The sequence below is a fragment of the Dasypus novemcinctus genome, chromosome 5 (genome assembly GCF_030445035.2).
Source record: "Dasypus novemcinctus isolate mDasNov1 chromosome 5, mDasNov1.1.hap2, whole genome shotgun sequence".
Lineage (NCBI taxonomy): Eukaryota > Metazoa > Chordata > Mammalia > Cingulata > Dasypodidae > Dasypus > Dasypus novemcinctus.
This window is the reverse complement of record NC_080677.1, coordinates 15,327,938-15,343,219: the sequence shown is the minus strand read 5'-3', so window position 1 is coordinate 15,343,219 and position 15,282 is coordinate 15,327,938. Positions and strand designations below refer to the sequence as shown.

General features: G+C 39.4%; 1 pseudogene; it reads right to left on the bottom strand.

Annotated features, from left to right (window-relative positions):
* Window positions 1-12,004: 12,004 nt before the first annotated feature.
* On the bottom strand, window positions 12,005-12,401 carry LOC101441223 (ubiquitin-ribosomal protein eL40 fusion protein-like; annotated as a pseudogene).
* Window positions 12,402-15,282: the final 2,881 nt, after the last annotated feature.

Genomic DNA, 15,282 nt, shown 5'->3' with positions numbered 1-15,282 from the left:
AATGCAAGCGGACACAGAAGAATCACACAGCGAACACACAGAAGAACACACAGCAAATGGACACAGAGAACAGACAATGGGGGGGGGGCAATGGGGAGAGAAATAAATAATAAAATAAATCTTTACCAAAAAACCCAAAAACTTTCAGATAAAGAGAGCACCAGACATGACTGATATTTCCTGTTGCCACGGGCTCCTATATGGCTTGGCAATATGCCAGTGCTGTTACTGATTCTCTATTTAAAATTTTTATATTGGGTTCATAGTGGATTTTTCATTTCATTGTGAGTTTTCAAAAATATTGTATTAAAATATTATTTATCTTCATTATTGAGTCTTTCGTGAATCCTTTAAATTTTGTGTCCAAAGTGAGTGCCTTGCTTGCCTCACCCTCAACCGAGCCTTGGCTCTCAGCATTCATACCATCTCTATCTCTGGATGCCTAAGTCAGTAATAAATGGATTCTATCAGTAATCATGAGCCTAAAGATGTTGCCACATCCCCTGACACTTTGAGATCCTCGCTACTCACCTGGCCTCTCACTGCCATTGAGACTGTCCTATCAGACAGAAAAAGTTGAGGAAACCAAACAAGTAGGAGGTGTGTAACAAATGCCATTTCCTTCAGACTCTCTAGAGACCAAACAATGGGTAACTTACATGATCCGAACCCATCCCATTGTTCAGCTATGTATTTTTTTCTGCAAATTCATTAATGAAAACTGCAAACAGATTGAGAACTAAGCACATCAACAAATGCAGCCTCTCTGCATGTGCAACAAAAAGGGTTTGTTTTGTTTTGTTTTTTTAAGTTTTGGCCAAAAGTCCTCAGTCCTTTGGAGTCCCTCAGGAATTGCCAACTCAAACAGTCTCTTGGAGACCAAACAACTAGCATCAGAATCTCCCACAGGGAAGTGGGATGATCACCATGGAGCTAAGCTGACATCAGGCTCAGGCCACCACAGAACTGCGTGCAGCAGAGACAGGAGACGGGGACTGGACGGAGTTCCTGAGGTGGAGGTGCCCGGCACCATTAGGACCCAGGTGTGGGAAGCAGGAATGAGAGAGTGAGAGTTAATAATGGGATCAGCAAGATCCCATTATTGTGGGAGAAGATGAGTGAGAAACCAACATGGAGAAGAGCGGTCATGCCACATGGTGACCACTGATTGCTGGAACCCAGTGGCCATAGACCACTGACTGGTGAAGATCCCAGGAACTGGACTGTTAAGGAAGGACCAGGCTTCCTATACTCTTGGGCCTTTTGGGACAACATGCCTCCCACTGTTATAATTATAGGCTCATGGTAGGCATGAAATGGGGCAGTATTTGGCCCAGGTGCTGGACTCCAAGAGCAGAGAAAGACCTTGAGGGACAAGGGGTTGGACGCCGCCAGGTAAGGGGCTGTGCAGGGGCTGTGCTTGGTGCTGGGCAGCTCAGCTGGCTAAGTTGGGCATCCGCATGACCCCAGTGACCCCAGAAAGGTTGGGGGCAGACAATAGTCTGGGTGGGGAGTGTCAAAGTCAACATGTGTCTGCTGCTTCATTTCTTTCTCACAACCATCTAGAAGGTAGGAATTGTTATCCCCACGTTGCAGAGGAGGATGCACATTAAAAAGCTTTGGCAGCTTGTCTAAAGTCATGAAACAAATTAGTGGGAGAGGTGAAATTCAAATGCAGTCAGTTTGATCTCAAAGACCCTGATCTCGCCACCAGATGACATGGCCCTCAAAAATTCTATTTCAAAAGTGCTCAAAACAAACAAATATTTGTAGCCAGTAAGTCTGAATATAGGGAATGATATATATTAAAACTAAGCAACAGGCAACAACAAAAACAATAAATTCCAAACTGGCAAAATGTCAGCAAAACTCAATGGCTTCAAATTAGACTAAACATGAAGTGAAAGATATCAAAAAGCCCCAAAGATGCTTTGAATTCACAATGACCTTGGTTTCAAGAATGGAAGGAGACCAACTTTGGTACCAATTCAAAGATACCAACTTCAGATGTTTAGAAGAAATAAAAGTAATATTAAAAATCATTGAAGCTTTCCTTTAGAATCTGTATTTTGCTCAGTATTCTCTTGTCAAATTTTTAAAACTTTTCCCTGTTTTTGCAAATACAGTTCATTGCCTTCAGGATGGAATTCAGCAACAAATGTATAAACTACAAATATGTTAGATTTGGGATGGAAGAACAATATTTATTGGGTATATCAGAGATTTCAGAGGAAAGATTCCAAAATTCGATTCCATAAAACAGAAAATTGACGTTCCATTTTATGATTTGAACATAAATAATGTTCTCTTTTACTATCAGTCAGAAAGATAAATTGCAATATATAATGTTTCTATAAAGCAGTGAATAGATCCTGTGGCAGCAGTGAGAATGTACTGTGCACCCTCTAAGTTCAAGGAGTATAATTGACCAAGGACAACAGTTGCTTGTTTTGAAATTCATTGCTATGTTTGAGCCAAGGCCACATATCCCGTGAGTTGTTTCCAGACAGTAATCAAGCACAGAAGGGATATTAAGGTAGGCCCATTTCTGGGAGCTATGGGGCCCCTCTGAAGGGGAATTTTGACTTGAGGACTCCCTGACAGCCTTGCAGAAATTTCCTTAGAACACATGGCATCTAGGATGTTTTCCACAACATCTTCCTTCCCTGTCTGTCTCATTTGTGATTGGGCTTGCAGTGTGGTTTGATGGTTCTCTAGTTTTTTCCAGCCATGTCTTGGTGTCTGCTTCTCAAAGGACATGGACTAACACAGGGCATAACTATGGGGGAAACTATGATAGTTTATTTTCTTTTTAATTTCGTATTTAAATATTTCTAAAGTATTAGAGCCCAGTACAGTTCATTTTACACAGTATGTACTCAGTCAAGTTTGTGAAAAGAACAAATGAATCGATGAACACTATAGTAAGAAATGAGTAGAATGTGTGACTTCTAAATACTACTAAATCTAATTTCTTCATCTTTTTTCTTTTTTTTGGTCATCTTTCTTTTCATAGAGCATAAGAGATATATCTAATGGAATTCTGGTTAACAGAAATTGTTTCTATTCCTAAGTGGAACAAAATAATTTTTGGCATTAGATAAAAAAGTTTTTCAATTCACCACTTCAGTATAGATGGATTGCAAGTCAACCCATATTACTAAACAGAAAGTGCCAAGAACTTTCTCTTTACCTGACTCTTTCTTGTCATTTGTGACCTTATGTTCTAAATGTGTGGCTTGGAACTCACCCTTCATTTTCTAGCAGAGCACAGAAGTCAAACTCTGTGTCAACTCCAACTGAATGGGTGTATCAGAAATCCTGCTGGAGCCTTTACTCTCCTGATAACAATCCTTCTATTCTTTGTGGCAATTCCAGGATGATTGCAAAGAGCCAAATGTTATCACAGTTTAGCCTAAGCAGAATATCAAAGTCCCTTGAGTGCTTACCTTATGGTTTTTAATAAAGTGCTTTCTCACTTTCATACAAGCTAGACAAAGTTAATTAGCTTGGATATAAGAAGCTGTTCCCTATCCTCTTTCCCCTCCAAGCACTAATTAATATTAATGAGTAAAGGAGAAAATTACTAAGTACTCCTATAATTGTACTAATGGATCATTTCCATAGGATGGTCCTGAAATCCACATAAATAGGACTAAATCTGGACTACCAACCATAGGAGCGGTGGCAGGCCTTGGTATAGTTGTCACTCAAAATCTGATAAGAGGGCTTTCCTCACCTTTGGGATGGATTAAGAGGATTTTTGAACAGGAAATGATTGCTTTACTAATAGTGATATTCCCCCTTTCTCTTCCTTCTTATTGCTTTGATTTTTTTTTTTTTCCTGTTTGGCAAGAAGCAGCAATGGGATTTGATATTCCACCATGCAAAATGCTTTAACTCTTTCAGGTGCAAAGTCTTCAGGTTTTCAGCCCCATCCTTCATGAAGTGAAAACAAAAGAGAGCACTACAGTTTTGCAAGCTCTTGAAGAAGGATGCCAAAGAATGCAAAAACAGAAAGCTGCTCTGGAAACCAATCAACAATGTCAAGATTTTTAAAGAGCAAGGCCCAAGCTCATTTGCTGTTCCTACAGGCAGCTGGAAACCATCTTCTGCAAAAGGCCCAAGCCCAGTTTGAGCTGAGAAGGTGTTTTCTGCATATTAATTAGGATGCTGTGCCTGGAGACAAAGGAAACCCACAGTCTCTAAGGAGTTGCATCATTCAATTTTCTGGCTACCTTGACTTCCTACTTCTAGGACTGAAATGGGACCCAGAGATGTTTCGTGAGAGCTAAACATTATTAGGGGACTGCTGAATATTAAACTAAGGCATTTCCAGCGATAGGTCTGAAGAATGAGAACACGTTGTAGGACAATGAAGAGGTAAGCTTCTTTTAAAAGGAAATCTACTGAGTTAGAATTAAAAGTAATAGTAATTTATAGTGAAATGTATAAACTGTCATGAAAACTACAATGGTATTTAATGAGAAGCTTTATAAAGAGTGGGAAGGTCTTCTGTGGATAAGTGTCCTTGGTCAGCAAGAGACAAATAGAAAGAATGCATAAGTTTGACTAAAAGAAATGGGAAAAGACATCTCAAATATATGTACAACAAAGATATGGGTAGGATTCATTCAAATAGGGAAAAGTTCCCCACCATATTTGAGTTCTGCCTGTCTCCCTCATGGTTGTGTTTGTTATAGATTCTGGCTTCTTGCTAATAATGTATCAGGAGGGCCACACACAAATGAAGTGATCCTAAAAAGGGAAGGGAGAGAATTTAGGAGGAGTTTGAGGGATGATAAGTAGCAATAAGTGAGGCTTGGACTCTGCAGAACGTAGAATATCATGGCGAATTGATGCCCACGTAGTCTTATGTTTCTCCTGGCGGCAGCTGCTATGTGGAAGGAGATTTAGGACAAGAAGATGTCTGAGCTCTTCTCCCGCTGAGATGGCCTTTGTGAACTGCTTCTACTAGGAATTCAGGGAGTCTGCTACTTTGACAGCTCTTCCTGTCTCTTGTGACTCCAGAAGTATTAAATGCCCCAGGTGGCTTGGGAAGTTAGCGCTTATATCCCATTCTTCTTTTCTACCATTTGTATTGTTCGTCAGACAAGACTGGACTACAGATCACAAGAACAGCCTCACCCCAAACACTCTTAAAGAAAAAGAGTCCATTTGGAATAAGCATTTGTTTTCATTAAATGCTAATGACCACAAATTCCTTTACTGAAGAATATTTTCTCTGCCATGTTATAATAATTGGTCACAATGTCCCAGAGGTCAGGGTTAGCAGAATAAGTGACCAGAGAAAGGCATAATTTCTGCAGCTCTGGAATTGCTTCTGTTCTATTACCCTTTGTTCCACAATTAAAGACATGGCTTAAAAAGCAATTATTCCCAAGAGAGGGAAAATATTAAATTCACATTAAGACAATGACATAAAATCTCCACTCTAAAAAAATAAAAAAATATGAAAAAGCCCTTTACTTTCCTCTGTGCCTTTGTCCTTGTGCTGGAATGCCCTTCCTTTTATTTTTCTCCTATTAAAATTTCACTCTCAATTTTGACTAAGCTAACTGAATTATACAGTTAGTGGATCTGTCTGTTTCATGCTTCAGTCCATTGCCATCTGGTTTTGCAGTTAGTAAAATGCCTATGTCAGAAGTTACCAACTATGTTCTAACTGCCAAATCCAGCACCGTATTTTCAGGACTCATCAGTGGAAAGCTGGCTGTAATACATGTGGACAGCCTCTTACAAATTATGAAATTCTGCCATTCCTTGGCTTCTGCAACAGCACTTTCTCCTGCTTCTCATTTGTGGTAGGTTTAATTATGTGCAAAAACAAACACAGTTTTTAATCTTGATTCATGTCCTTATGGGTGTGAACCCTTGAAGATGTTATTTTTTATTAAGTTGTGGCCAATTGAATCAGGGTGGGTCTTAATCCATATTAAAGGAAGCAAAAAAAAAAAAACAAACCTGGGAGTCACAGAAGCTGGAAAAGAGAGGACATTGTCATGTGGGAGGAGCAGAGATAGAAGCCGAGGAACCCCAAGGATTTCTGGCAGCCAGCACCACTATACTACAGACTCCAGGAGAGAGCAGGCTTTCTCAATATTTTGACTTCTAGCCTCAAAACCATGAACCATTAGTGGGGTATTTTTCATGCAGACTGGCAAACCAAGACACCATTCTACCTTTGTGACAATATTTTTATGTAAGAATCCCAACTCCAAGACTCAAGTTTCTAATGAAAAGAAGCAAGGAACCTCTCCTCAGTGCCACTCCTCGCTGGAAGAAAGTGTGTGTGTGTGTGTATAGGAATTTTCTAATGCCAACCATTTCTCCCCATTTTCAAAGCAAGGGGACATGTGAGACTGGAAAAAAGCTCTTGTTTCTCAAGAAGGTCTATAGATGAATGGACCTGCAATACCTAAAAGAACATAGGGGTTGAAGGGTATGGTTATACCTCCTCATCCTACTTCTCTACCCTCTGCCATCTCAGAATATTTTTGGTATGAACCCAGGGTATCCAGCCCCTGCTCCATAGAAGTCCTAGACATTGTCTCAAAGTTAATCTGTTGACCTTATAGGTTGTTGTGGGAAAGAAACGCAGCAGCACACACACGATGAACCTTGGGCTTCTCATCCAGGCTGCTGTGGCCCTGAAAAACCCTGGAAGATTATTGGCTCTTTGGAGTATTAAGTATTTCACTGACACATGGGGTTCTCCTGGAAATCGGTTTGTGTGCAAGGAGTGGTACTTCAATGCCTGCAGCTGACATTCCTCATCACCACTTGGTCTAGTCTAGTGGGTGAGTTAAAAGAGAGTGACCCATAAGTAGTGCTTCAACTCTCTCTGACATTCTTTGACGCAATTGGTCATCTAAGCCCTCATTCACCTTGGGCTCATCGGCCATTTACAGATGTATTTAGTATGCATCAGAGTAATCCCTACCAACTTCCCTCTTTTCTAATATAGGATCCTGGAAATCATGAAAATCCTTTCTGATGAGAGCTAATACATATTGGCCCAAGAAAATGGTTTGTGAGCACTTGATCACTGCAAAGAATCCGCCCCCCTTCCCCAGCATATTTCCAACAGGCACCAGAGGTACCTGGGTCAGAGGTACCAGGGAGGCAATAACCAGGGGGCACGATCAAGGGTAAGACCCATGGAAGAAGACTAGGTTCAAATCTTAACTCCACAACTTACTTGCTGGAAGTAGAGTAAAAAGTTTTAGAAAGTGAAATTTCAGGTTTTTTTAGGCTCCCAAGTCTTGGTAGATAAATAATACAATGATGGAAATGTCGGGGGGATTTTTTGCTGGAAGTTGGGACATTTTGGTCTTTTACTCATCTAAGATGACCTAAGTTCATTATATTCCTCTTTGAAAAAGTGGAAACACAGTGAAAATACTATAAATGTTTGCTATACTTTTATTAACATTACTCTTTTGATAACCAATGAAATTAAATCATTGATCACGCAAAAATTCAGACATGTGCAAATTACATTGAAATAGGTTTTTATCTATTTGGTTTTCCAAAGATCTGGGTTGAAGTAGAATTTGAATGACATATTTTGGCCAGATACTGAGGCCAAAGCTATAAAAATGGAATAATTTCTGGCAAGATGGATCAAGTGTGTGTGTGTGTGTGGGGGGGTGTGGTGAAGGAGAAAGAGGCACAACTAGGAATCATAGGAATGAAAAGGGACATAAAGTTATGAATAATTTTATGCCAATACATTATAAAATGTAGACAACATAAACACATTCTGAGAAGAACAAAACTTACCAAAACTAACCCAAGATGAAATAGAATGCCTGGCTATTTCTATTAAAGAAACTAAAAATCTTTCCACAAAAACATCAACCCCAGATAGTTTTCAGTAAAGTTCTACAAAACTTTCTTATGATAATTAGATCTTTTCAATGTTATACAAACTTTTCCAGTGAATCAAAAAAAGGGATTGCTTCTCAATTCATTTTAATATGAAACCCAGAAACTGGCACTATGAGAAAGAAAAATGCTATAATCTAATATCATTTCTAAACATAAATGAAAAATCCTAAACAACAGAATCATAAACAGAATCTAGTGATGTACCAATATAGATACTACAACACAACTATGGTTAGTTTGTCTCAGAAAGGAAAAGATGGTTCAACATTAAACATTCTATAAAAATAATGCACTTCAAGATGAAGAAAGTTTTAAAAAGAAATATCATCTCGATAGGTTTTCAAAAAGCATTTGATAAAATTCAACGCTAATTCATGATAAAAAGCAAATTATGAATATGAGTAAACTTCCTTAAAATAATATAGTCTCCAAAAATATTAAAGTAAATGTCACTATTAATGCTGAAACATTAGAAGACTTGCCTTTAAAACCCAGAATAAAACAAAAATACCTACTATGGCCACTTTTATCCTCTATTCTACCGGACATCTTATCCAGCAGGGTAGGAGAGAAAGGAGAAAAAAAAACAAAACAAGGAAAAGAAGGCAAAAGGAATAGAAGAAACGAAACCGTCGTTATTTGTATAAAATATGATTTTTTACATAAAGTCCAAAAGAATCTACTATAAACTACAAGAAATAATAAGAGAGTATAGAAAAGTATCTGGCTATAAGATCAAGATTGCATTTCTATACACTGGTCAGAGGGGGCGCTGCTTGGCTGGTGACTCAGAAGTTTTGAAGAAAAGGCCCATTGAATGGGCTTCAGGCCTCCGAGAAGGGCCAGTACCTCCAAAGGGTGTTAATGAATTTGGACTGAGAGTGAAGAAAAAGCTGAAACTGGAACTAACTATCCTGAAATCAGCTGCTCCTATCTGTTGCTAGGGTGACGCTGATGAGGCCACCTGGGGCAAAGATGTAGCCTCCTCTCCCTCCTCCTTGTAATGTCCCTACTTAAAAGGTAGCCATCTGGCAAGGAGAAATACAGTTTGCAGAGGCCCCAGTGTGGCAGTTTGAGATTATTTATGAATCCCCAAGGAAGAGATTATGTTTGTAAACTGGTCTGTTACTCTGGGTGTGACGCCCTTTGATAGTATTAGATTCATTGAGGGCCTCTGATTACAATTACTTGATAAAATCAGTTTAGGGCTTCTGATTGGGCTACGTCAGTAAGGTGTAGCTTGAGTTGAATCCCTGCCTCGTTTGGGCTAATGTAAACGGACACTCATTCAAGAAAGCACAGAAAAAGAGAGAGGCTCATAGACACAGCAGAGAGAACTTTAATCCTTTCAGGAAGAGAGATCAGCCATTTGTCTGATAGTTGTAGCTGAAGAGAACAGAGCAGCTGAACAGCTGATAAGACCTGGAAAGAAATGAGCGCTATGCCAGCCTACGGCTGAGATCAGAAGAAGCTGGGACCACAAAGAAGGAAGGAGAGACCGGGCAGAGATTGCTCGCCGTCTTGTTTCAACATGTGGCAGTTGACTTTTGTGAGAAAGGACCTTTTGAGCTGGACTCTATAGGGCCTTGTAATTGTAAGCTTTTACCCCAAATACCCTTTATAAAAGCCAACAGATTTCTGGTACTTTGCACCAGCACCCCTTTGGCTGTCTAATATACCCTGTTACAGGATTGCATGGCAAAATATAGAGGGTGGGCTTGGAACAAGAGACAAAAGTTTAATAATCCAACCCATCTTGGCCTAGAAAATTTTAATATTTATTTATTAAATAAAGACAACCAAATGGAGAAAAAGTACTGTTTTCATGGATAAGAGTCACTTCCTCCAAATTTATCTATAGATTCAGTGTAATTCCAATCAAACTCCCAACAGGTTTATTTTTAATGGAACTCCTCAAAATAGGATTCTAAAATTTATACAGAAAAGTGAAAGCCCAAGAATAGTAAAGACATTATTGAAGAAAAAGAACAAAATGTCAAACTATTACTACTGTTAAAGATTTTTCTAAGTCAATTTTGCTGAGGTATAATTCATATACTCTGAAATACAGCCTTTTTAATACAGTTCTGAGTTTTGACAAGTGTATACAGTTCTATGATCATCCCCACAATTAAAATACAGAATTCTCCATTACTTCCCTTCCCCCTCCCTCAATTCCCTTGTGCCCTTTTATAGTCGATCAATCCCTTGCCCTGCTCCTAGCCCCTGGCAATCTCTGTTCTGAGTTTTGTCCTTATAATTTTCACTTTTCCAGAATGGCAATTTTTTTACAGTTGATAATAGCACATTTTTATAATTGTACTATTAATTGAAGGCCATGGTTTAACTTAGGGTTCATTGTTTTATAGTTCCATGGATTTTTAAAAAAATTTTTATTCTGTTATCATATATATAATCTAACATGGCAATTTTTAAAATAAGTTTGCTTTTTTTCTTTTTTTTAAATTGAAGTTAATAGATCACAAGGAATGTTACATTAAAAAACATAAAAAAACAAAAAACATAAGAGGTTCCCATATAACCCACTCCCCACCACATCATTTTGTAAATTATATATTTTTTGAAGATACATACATCACAAAAAAAAATGTTACACTAAAAAATATAAGAAGTTCCTGTATACCCCTCAACCCCCCACCCCACTCCTCCCACACCAACAACCTCCCTCATCATTGAGGCACACTCATCGCACTCGGTGAACACATTTTGGGGCACTGCTGCACTTCACAGATAATAGTTTACCCTGCAGTTCGCACTCTCCCCCAGTACATTCAGTGGGTTATGGCAGGATATATAAAGTCCAGCACCTGACCCTGCAATATCATTAAGGACAACTCAAAATCCCAAAAATGCCCCCACATCACATCTCTTCTACCCTCTCCCTGCCCTAAGAAACTACTATGGCCACTTTCTCCACCTCGATGCTAAAATTTCTTCTATTACTCATCACAATAGTTTTGTAGTAGAATATCAGTAAGTCTACTCTAGTCCACATTTTATTCCTCCGTTCTGTGGACCCTGGGATGGTGATGTCCTCTACACCTCTAGATCAAGAGGGGGCTTAGATTCCACGTGGATGATGGATGCAATTCCTCTGCTTGCAGCTGTAGGCACTCTTGATTCCCTGGTGTGGTGGTTGACCATCTTCACCTCCCTGTTAACTGATCTGGGTAAGACCAACCAACCAGAGAGTAGCAGTCGCAACTCTGCTGAGGCTCAGGGCCCAGCTGGCAAGTAAGTTTTTGATGTAGAATTAAACATATCAACCAAGGCAACAAAATCAAGGGCCCAGAAACAGACCAATATATATTAAAAAAATGATATATGACAGAGATGAAATTGTTTGTGGGGGAAGGATGAATCATACAGTAAATGAGGAAGAAATAATTGGCTTATCCACATGGAATAAATGAAAGTGAATTTCTCTCTTGTATCATACACAAAATTTAATAGATTGGTGATTTAAATATACAAGGTATATATTTTAAATTCAGAAGAAAAAAAAGGACACTAATTTTCTGAGTTAAAGGCAAAAAACATTTCTTAAACAAGACCCAAAAATACTGATAAACTTAAATGAATTAAGACTTATTGGTCTTCAAAAGATAACATAATGAAAATAAAAAGCTAAGCCACACTCTGAGAGAAGGTATTTACAATACATATTAGTGGTGAAAGATTAAAATCTAAAATGTAAAGAATCTTTATGATTTAGGCAGGAGAAAAAAAGATAGGCAATCTAATGGGAAAATGGGCAAAGCACAAACAGGTACTTTAAAGAAAACAAACATGGCTGAGAGCTAGCTAGATGATAGATAGCTATAGATAAAAAATGCTTAGTTATCAGGGATACGAAACAGGAATATATTCTATTAAATGGGTAAAAATGTAAGTGCTCCAATAATGTCAAGTGTTAGTGAGAATGTAAAACAGCAAAAAACATTTACGTGCTATTGATGGGAGTGTAAATTTGGTATTACTATTTTTTTTTCTTCAGTCGACCAAGGGGGCTTTATTGGGGTCTCCAGGCTGCCTGTGGGGGGGTGGGGGCACCATGCAGAGCGGGGCGTCACTTGACCTTCTTCTTGGGGCGCAGGTTGTTGGTGTGGCCACACTTCTTGCGGCAGTTGACAGCCGGGGTGCAGGCGCGCGTGCCACTTGCGGCTGATCGCGTTGTCGCAGGTGTACTTGTGGGCGAGCTGCGGAGGGAGGGCTCGGTTAGGCCCCCACAGGCGCAGCACCGGGTGCAGGGCGGACTCTTTCTGGCTGTTGCAGTCGGACAGCGCGCGGCCCTCCTCCAGCTGTTTGCCCGCGAAGATGAGACGCTGCTGGTCGGGTGGGATGCCCTCCTTGTCCTGGATCTTGGCCTTGACGTTCTCGATGGTGTCCCTGGGCTCCACCTCGAGTGATTGTCTTGCCTTCAGGGTCTTCACGAAGATCTGCATGTCTGCGTCCTCTCGGCCGCCGCGCTGACGAGATGGAGCTAAATTTGGTTATTACTTAAGTTAAACGTGCAAGTTTTCTGCAATCCAGAAACTCCACTCCCAGGTATGTAACTAAGAGATACTCTTGAATATTATTGTAGAGGTCATGTACAGAAAGGTTCATAGCAGCCTTATTCGACATTTCAAAACATTGGAAATAGCCCAAATGCTCATTAACAAGAGAATGAATAAAGGTATTGTAAAATATGCACATGAAATATTATATGGTAGTGAAAAATGAGTATTGTGTAGCTAAGTGGAACAGAATGGATAAATCTTGGGAATAATTAGCTTAAAAAGTTCAGAAAATAAAAATAAAATTGCAGAAGACTACATTAAGTGTTATAATATATATATTTTTAAAGATTTATTTTTATTTATTTCTCTCCCTCTCCCCCCCTTGTCTGCTCTCTGTGCCCATTTGCTGTGTGTTCTTCTCCATCTGCTTGCATTATCAGGAGGCACTGGGAAACTGCATTTCTTTTTTGTTGCATCATCTTGCTGGGTCAGCTCTCCATGTGTGTGGTGCCACTTCTAGGCGGGCTGTGCTTTTTTTCACACAGGGCAGCTCTCCTTGCGGGGCACATACTTTGTGTGGGGGGCACGGCACTCCTTGTGCATGGCAGCACTGCATGTGGGCCAGCTTACCACACGGGTTAGGAGGTCCTGGAGATCGAACCCTGGACCCTCCATATGGTAAACGGACGCTCTATCAGTTGAGCCACATCCGTTTTCCTATAATATTTTTTAAAGATCAGAAACAAGTAAAAGTGAACAGCATACTGGTTGGAGATCCATGCACATGTGAAAAACTGCAAAAATCTTAGGAGGTGGGATAGTAGAGGATCAAACCAGTAACTTTAGCAATACCGTGAAGGTCTTAGCTTGTAGTTTGAGTAGAGGGTTCGTAATTATGCTGGTTTATGTAAACGTTGCATGAGAAAAGCAAGTCAGTGAGAAGCTTTATTTTCTAAAAAGATGCCTGACTTTATAAATAGTTTTAGAAAATTTTTAATTTGATTCAACAGTTCCAAAATATCTTGACAAAAAGATGTTTAACACTTGAAAATGGGATTTAAATGTGCATTACATAGGACTAATTACTCATTTAAGTAGTCAATAATTTTACCTCTGTAGCTCTGACTGCACACCAGAGTAGGCAGAAATCTGTAAGAGTGGTTTCCTTTTGAAATTGGATTACAGTGTGCTCTGAGGACACAGAGGGCTTTCAGCAAAATATCAGAAAACACCTTCTTTTTGATAGAATGTTAAATTTGCTGTGTTAAAGCTATAGAAAAAGATCTTCCTTCATAGTCTCCTTTTGAAGATACTGATGCTTTGGGCACATAATCATCATTTCCCTTAAGAAAATAGCATTTCTTAAAATAAAGTAAGATTTTTTTTCAATAAAAGATTTACCTGTTGGCTGAAATCTGTCAAAACCTGGTTGAATATTCTTTTTAAATTCTTGTGATAAATAGAAGCATAAAAATTTATTTTAATGTCACAATTCCTCTATGGATTGATCAGTATAACAGATTAAGTGTGATATGAATAAAAACTCCATTATCTTTGAGGTGTCCTTTGAACATAGTTTCATTTATTGGGCAGCAAAAGACAAAAAATCCCAACTTTAATCTGAGTACAGTATATACAGAATATAATTAAGGTTATTATTAATATGCTTTATATTTATTTGACACATTTTTCCCAAGCATGTTCAATATTTTATTGAAACCATCCAGCATCCCAATTCTCTGCCTTATTTTCCTTTTGCCCGTCCTTCTTACCTAGTTATTTTTAAAGTAATTGGCTCTTGTTTATTGATATGATATTTGTGAGTGTCCTTAAACCTCTTTTAAGATGATTTCAATTGTGAGTGAATAAAATAACTGATGAAATACACTACCTATCCACACCTATACACATGTTTTAGATGGAAGATAATTGGAAGATATCAGAGTCATTTTAAAGGAAGGAGAGCCTCCACTCTGGGGCAGATCCAGAGTAAATTCCAAGGTGTCATTGATGGCAGAGCAGCCCACCCCCAGATCCAAGTCTGAAAGTCAGTCCCATCAAAATTTTGGTGAGCCTGCGTAGATGCATGGTTGCAAACTTCTATTAAATTGACCAAGGGAGACTATAAATGCTTGCCAGCAAGCGAATACCTTAATGGATATCTCGTTGACCAGCTGGAAGGGGAAAATCCCATAGAATATTGGTAGAGCATTAGGGGCTGAGATCAACTAGTTGAACACAGCTTCATGACACATCCCATCCCTAATCTCCAGAATAACCCTCCAAGGTCAGATTTTCCGCCTTATTTTACCAACGTGGGAATTGAGACTAAAAAGGCAAAGCGACATGCCTAAGGGTTCCTAGCAAGATTTGTCTAATGAATTTACTCCATCACATCATGCAGGGTGTAAGAAACATAATTGCTTGCTATTTTCTAAATGAAATGTAATGGCAGTGCTGGCAGAGGTTTCAGTCTCTTACATCACTTGAGCTGCCTGGCTGACCCAGACTCAGATAAAAGTCCCTGTGGTATTATGCTGCCCAAAATAGTCCACAGGAGTCCTGTGGTCTTTGGTTCACATTTGAGAACCAGAGATGTGCTACTGCTCAAAGTCTTGTGTTCTCCTGAAAGCAGGGCAGCACAACAGGCTCCTTCCCCAGCCTCGGCACCCTGGTGCCTAGTGATTATGATCCCCGACATCCAACATGACATTTCCCCTCAGCCTGAGCAACCTTCTGTCTCTAACTCCCAGGTATTACAAGAGAGGGACAGCGCTTCCATTTCCCAACCTCTCCTCAGAGACATTCTGCTGTTAGCCATGTCCAGGTGGGTGTGGATCCCTCA